Source organism: Mus musculus, chromosome 14 (assembly GCF_000001635.26).
Source record: "Mus musculus strain C57BL/6J chromosome 14, GRCm38.p6 C57BL/6J".
NCBI classification, from domain to species: Eukaryota; Metazoa; Chordata; class Mammalia; order Rodentia; family Muridae; genus Mus; species Mus musculus.
In genome coordinates this window covers 21,825,422-21,831,454 of record NC_000080.6, presented here as the reverse complement: position 1 = coordinate 21,831,454, position 6,033 = coordinate 21,825,422, and positions in this window count along the sequence as shown.

The following is a 6,033-nucleotide window of genomic DNA, read 5'->3' as shown; positions in this document are numbered from 1 at the left end:
CCACTCCCACCTGCTCCGGAGTGACCACGTGGGTCGAGAGCACGGCGGTCTCCTTGGGTGAGCGGTCTCGGACCGTCCGGCGGGGACGGGGCGAGCAGGAGCTGCGGGGCCTCGGGTTAGGCAATGTCCAGGACAGCCCCAGAGGCGAGGACCTGGGAACGGCGGAGGCGGCGCAACGGCACCCGCGCGGTCAGGATGGGAGTGGCCACGCGAGTCGCGACGGGGCGGGGCGATGTGCCCCGCAGGGTCACGTGCACCCTCTCAGCCTCCTCCCTGAGTCCCAGCCTGGAGGTCTGAACTTAAGGTCCGGGTTGAGGGGGATGAAACACTCTCCCCAAGTGCAGCCTCCATGCTCTTCCCATCTCGGTTCACCGCCCACCGCCATGTCCTCCCCTGCTGGGACTAGGCTGGGCTCCAAAGGAACAAACTTGAGCCAGTCTCTGGGCATTTCTCTCGGAGCCTCAGGGTTGCGCTCCTGCAGCCTCCGTCTCACCCATATATGGTATGGGTTCACACACGCGCAGAAGCACATCCTGCTCTAGGAAGAGAAGCTTCCCCTGGTTGAGAGGCCTGGAGAGACAAGGGAATAACTGTAGGATTCATGCTGACCAGTCATTAGAATGCTGCTCTCAAGTTCTTTAGATATGCCAGAAGAGGGAGGGAGCAGCCAGTCCTGATGCCTATACCTGTAGTCCCAGATCTGGGCGGCAGAGAAATTACACCAGATTGAGGCTAAACTACAGAGTGAGGCAAAAGGTTAATAAAGATAAGAGACCGCTGGATAGTGGTGGTGCACACCTTTAATCCCAGCACTTGGGAGGCAGAGGCAGGTGGATTTCTGAATTCGAGGCCAGCCTGGTCTACAGAGAGAGTTCCAGGACAGCAAGGGCAATACAGAAAAACCCTGTCTTGAAATAATAATAATAGAGACCAGTTTGAGGCTAAACTACAGGGTGAGGCAAACAGGATAATAAAGATAGAATCGGAGGCTCAGTGAGTAAGAACCCTTATCTTGCTGTGCATGCAAGGGGACCTGAGCTCGGATCCCCAGCACCCAACACCCACATTAAAAGCCAGTAGTAGTTCCAGAAATAGAAACAAGAGGGTCACGGGGGCTCTGTCAACCTGGCCTGCAAACCGTGTTCTCTAAATTCTGTAAAAGGTGAAGAGCAGTAGACACTGTTCAAAACACACACACACACACACGTCAGCCATACAGAAGATTTAAAATGGAGACAACTGACACTTCAGCTCAATAAACTCAAATAATTTAGCCTGTGGACCTCAATTCCCTCATCTCTAAGATGCTGTTTAATAATCTTCAATAGACATACAGTTGGACTGAGAGCAAAGACACCCACACATATGCACTCATGACTCAATCGTCTCTGAACTCTTCCTCTACTCAAGTACTGTTAAGTCATCACTCTCCTCCTAAGCCGGAGGAAAGATGGCTAGGTGGGCTCCCCCCAATCCAACACCCAAGTTTAAAGTTACACTCTGGTATGTTTCTCTCCCAGGAGCAAGGCTAGCCAGCAACCTCACCTGCTCACAGCTGGAATTGTGTTGTAAAAAGTGAAATGGGAAGAGTCTTTGTGTGTATGAGATCGGGCTCCAGCACCTGACTCATCCCTTCATCCAAGCTCAGGCAGGTTGGTCTGCCATGGACCTGGCCCACGGGAGACAGTCTGCCCCAGCTGTGTGATGCTTGTGGTAGAGTTTGGCCTCCTCAGCACTGCCTTCCAGAAAAACTCAGCCTGCTAAATTAGTTACCTCAATTGCCTATAGCAGGGCTTATTCCTATTCTGTATTACCTGTCACAAGTTTTGATCTCCAGAGACATCATTTTCTGACACAAAAGTCGGAAGCTTTACTCTGTAAAGTATGTGGGTGGTGCTTAATGGCCACTGGGGACAAACTCCAGCCTAAGCAAAGAATTACAGGGGTGGGAAAGATGGTGACTCCTTCCCATCATAAAGACACAGCTGACACTCCTATGTAAAAGGCAGGTTAGCAAGAGAAATGTATAATTCATTTATTTGATCATGATTTTATATGATATACAAGCCACCAAACTGAAGAGCCCAAACATCCAAGGTGAATTATTGATTTTTATTTTTGAATTATTGATTTTTGTGCTTAGGTTGACTGAAGCATGGACAGCCAGATAGGAATATAAATGAACAAAAAGAGTATAATCTTTATAACAGAATGAGTAAGGATCCCACAGGGTCTGTCCAGGTAGCCCATCCTCCCAGCTATGGATAAGAACTCCTTCTAAAAAGAAGGGGGTGGTCTTCTTGGTGTAATGCTGGGAATTGAACTAATGTAAGACCAGCATTACACCACTGAGCTATAACTCCGATCCCCTTTTTAACTCTACAAAACCAGGTCTCTCACTAAATTGCCCAGGAAAGCCTTGAACTTTTCATCTTCCTCTTTCAGCCACCACCACCATCCTGCCCCAAGTAGCTGATATTATAGGCCTGCACCACCAAACCCCACTAACATGGAGGTCTTGAACTGGGAAGATGGCTCAATAAAGTCCTTGCTGTGTAAATCAGGAGTTCGGATCTCCAGAACCCACATAAAAGCTGGGCAAGGTGTGGCAGCCCAAGCAGGACTCAGGCAGCCCAGCACTCAGGAGACAGACATGGTATTCCTGGGGCAAGATGGCTAGCTTAATTAGGTGAAATTGGCAAGCTCTGGATTCAGTGAGAGATTCTGCCTCAGTGAATTAGAGAGCCATCAATGAAGACACATGCATATGCCCACATGTGTACACGTGCCCACATGCAAAAATATGTTATTTCCTTGTCCAGCATAGCTGTGATCCAGGAACCCTGGCTACAGACAATGAAGGAATGAAGAAAAGACAGTCACCCATACAGAGAAGGGAGATCGGGTAGGGTTCTCTAATTGCTACCACAGCAACCCAGAATCTCAAGGTGTTTATTAAGTACAACAGAAAGGTAGGGGGGTTGCCAGCTTGGTAGAAAGTGTCTGTAGGCAGCAGCCTCAGACTGTGAACATCCAGGAGGAAGAAGCTGCAGTTGCTAGGTTTGCAACAATCAATCTTCTACAAACATTCATACCTCCCAAGAGAAGCGCCACCACTGCTCTTGAGCCTGATCCACATGGGTAACAGCTTTGCCAACTGCCCCATGGGTTGGAGGCCTTGGGATTCTTGACATAGTGGTACCCATGTCAAAATAGGCATTCTCTCAGAACTTCATTCACCCAGGGCTTCCTTTGGCCCCCTCTACATATACCACAGATAATGCATATGCATACAATATGCATACACACACAATTAACTGATAGAATAGAGGTCTGATGATCTGTTAATCAAGGCAGGTCAGAGAATGTCTTTATGGCAGGGTAAAGTGAGTGTTTTTAGCTTTGAGGCTTTGGGGGCAGGAGGAGTGGGTTTTACTTTTCTATGACTTGCTTCTGATTAAAAAAAAATCTAATTTCTTGGCTTTCCTTGGGTGGAGAACAAAGACAGGGCAGGATCAGTTCAAAGAGAAACTCTGTTTCAAGGCCTTCATTTTGAGCAGGATTTAGTGAATCCACCTGAGTATCCATATTCAAACTCCTTTAGAGTGATGGCACACTCCCCAAAACCCGGCACTTGAAAAGTGAAGGCAGGAGACTCAGTGAGGCGTCATCCTCAGCCACACAGGGATTTGATGCCAGCCTGGGCTACAGAAGAACCTGTTCCAACAAGCATGATATTGAATCCAGGATATTGAAAACAACAACAAAAACGTCTGACAAGACTACTGAAGCTGCAGTGACTTATCTAGTCTTAGAAAACGCTTTGTAGTGTGTGTGCCTTATTCTGCTAGACCCAAGTGACTAAACTGAGCAAGGCAGAACACACCTATAACCCTGGCATTTGGGAGGCAGAAGCAGAAGGACCAAAAGTCTGAAGACCATCCTAGGTAACTTAGGCTCTGTTTGTTTGTTTGTTTGTTTGTTTGTTTGTTTATGCAGGGTTTCTCTGTGTAGCCCTGGCTGTCCTGGGACTCGCTCTGTAGACCAGGCTGGCCTTGAATCTACAGAGATCCCACCTGTCTTTGTCTCCTGAGTGCTGAGATTAAAGGCATACCACCTGACTTTAGACTCTTTTTTTCTTAAAAGCTAGTTAATTGCTCAGACCGAATTATACCAAGGGGCAGGGATAGGGGGTGGAGGGTTAGACTACATCTTACAAAAGAAGTGTCAGTAAATATGTGGATATTTTAAATCTCCACAGTCCTGATTTGCTCATAGAGTCATTTACACTCTTGTATGCAAGTGTGTTTACTCCCTTCAAAGACACACAGCCCCAGCCATCTAATCTTCATACCGGAGAAGGGCTACTGAGGCTGTTAATTCCCTGACTACAGTTCCTGTAAATGTATCTCTGCCCTTCCCCCATCCAGCATGTAACAGTGAAATATGCACAGGAGTGTTTTAAGGACATTCTTGCTCAAAACGATGGGAAACGAGAGTCCTTGGTCCACAGCAATTCTGAAATCCAGCCCTGTAAAGTCAGTCTTACTCCTGCATGGGCTCAGAAAGGTTCTGTCAGAAGAGCTGGCCCTACACACTCTCTTTCTCTTCCTGCCACTGGCTCTGACACAGTGGAAGAGGGCCAGCCCAGCCCACACTCAAGCTCTGTCCTCTCACATTTACATGACCCTTGGCTATTTCATGGGCTTATGGATGTGACACTGGCAACGCAATCATCCTCAGGACAAACAAACTGAGACCTAGCAGCAGGCTCGGGAAGGCTCAACGGAAGCTCCCGTCTGAAAGCTTCTGCATAGAAGAGGGTCTAAATATGGAGACTGTGGCCTGAGATACCATTTTTCTTAGGGATGGGCATGCTGAGAAGGATTCAAATGGGGTCAGTAGTTTTCAAAGTGGGATGGGTGTTGGGGAAAATATAGAAGTTGAGAACTTAGAGGGAGTGAGAAAGAGAACAAGGGAGAGGGCTACTAGGATTACAGTGAGCTACTTTAGTTACTGGGGAGAGTCTAACCTATGAAGCTCACTGGCTGAGTAAGGCCAGGACTTTGGAGTGAGCTGCATCTCCACATCTCACACAGTAGTGGGACTGGCACAAGCTGTTGGCAGAGACACTGGAGTAACCTGGGAGTTATAAGATAGATAGTGGCGAGGACAACCCTGAGTCAGGTGCCAAAGTCCTCAGTGACTAAATAGGAGTGATCGGCAAATGGGTCATAAAAAAATTGAATTCAGGGTGTGGTCCAGCTGTAGGATATTGCCTGGTATGTGCAAGACCTGGACTTCATCCTCTCCCAGCACCACATGCAAAAACAAAAGTAGGTGAACAGGTTGAAGATGCTCTAGCTGACGGCATAAACTCAGTCTGGTAGGACTGTGTGTGAGGAAATCAAGTGCTCTTCCATCCACAGGCCAGGCTGGGGGTTGGCACGATGACAAATTGAGTAGAGACTGGGAGAGGGGACAAGAAAAGCGTTCAGTGGAGCGGCTGAAGACTCGGGTCGTTTGTTTCCAGCCACAGTGTAGGTTTTAGAAAGCACAGAGAGCATAGAGCATACTTTGGCAGGGAGGCCATAGTAGGAGTTCAAACCAAGGAGGAGGAAGCACAGACAGCGTGGGAAGCTAGTGTCTTAGGTAGGGTTTCTGCTGCTGGGACAAAACACCAGGACCAAAAAGCAAGTTGGGGAGATGTGGTGGTTTGAATAGGAATGGCCCCCATAGGCTCATGTCTTTGAATGCTTGGCCCAGAGAGAGTGGCACTATTAAGAAGTGTGGCCTTGTTGGAGTAAAGGTGACCTTGTTGGAGAAAGTGTGTCACTCTGGGAGTGGAATTTGAGGTCTCCTATGCTCAAGCTACATTCAGTGTGGCACACAGTCTCCTGCTGCTGCCTTTAGGTCAAGAGGTAGAACCCTCAGCTCCTTCTCCAGCACCATGTTGGGCTGCATGCCACCACAATGATAATGAGCTAAGTCTCTGAAATTGCAAGCCAGGCCCAAATTAAATGTTTTCCTCTA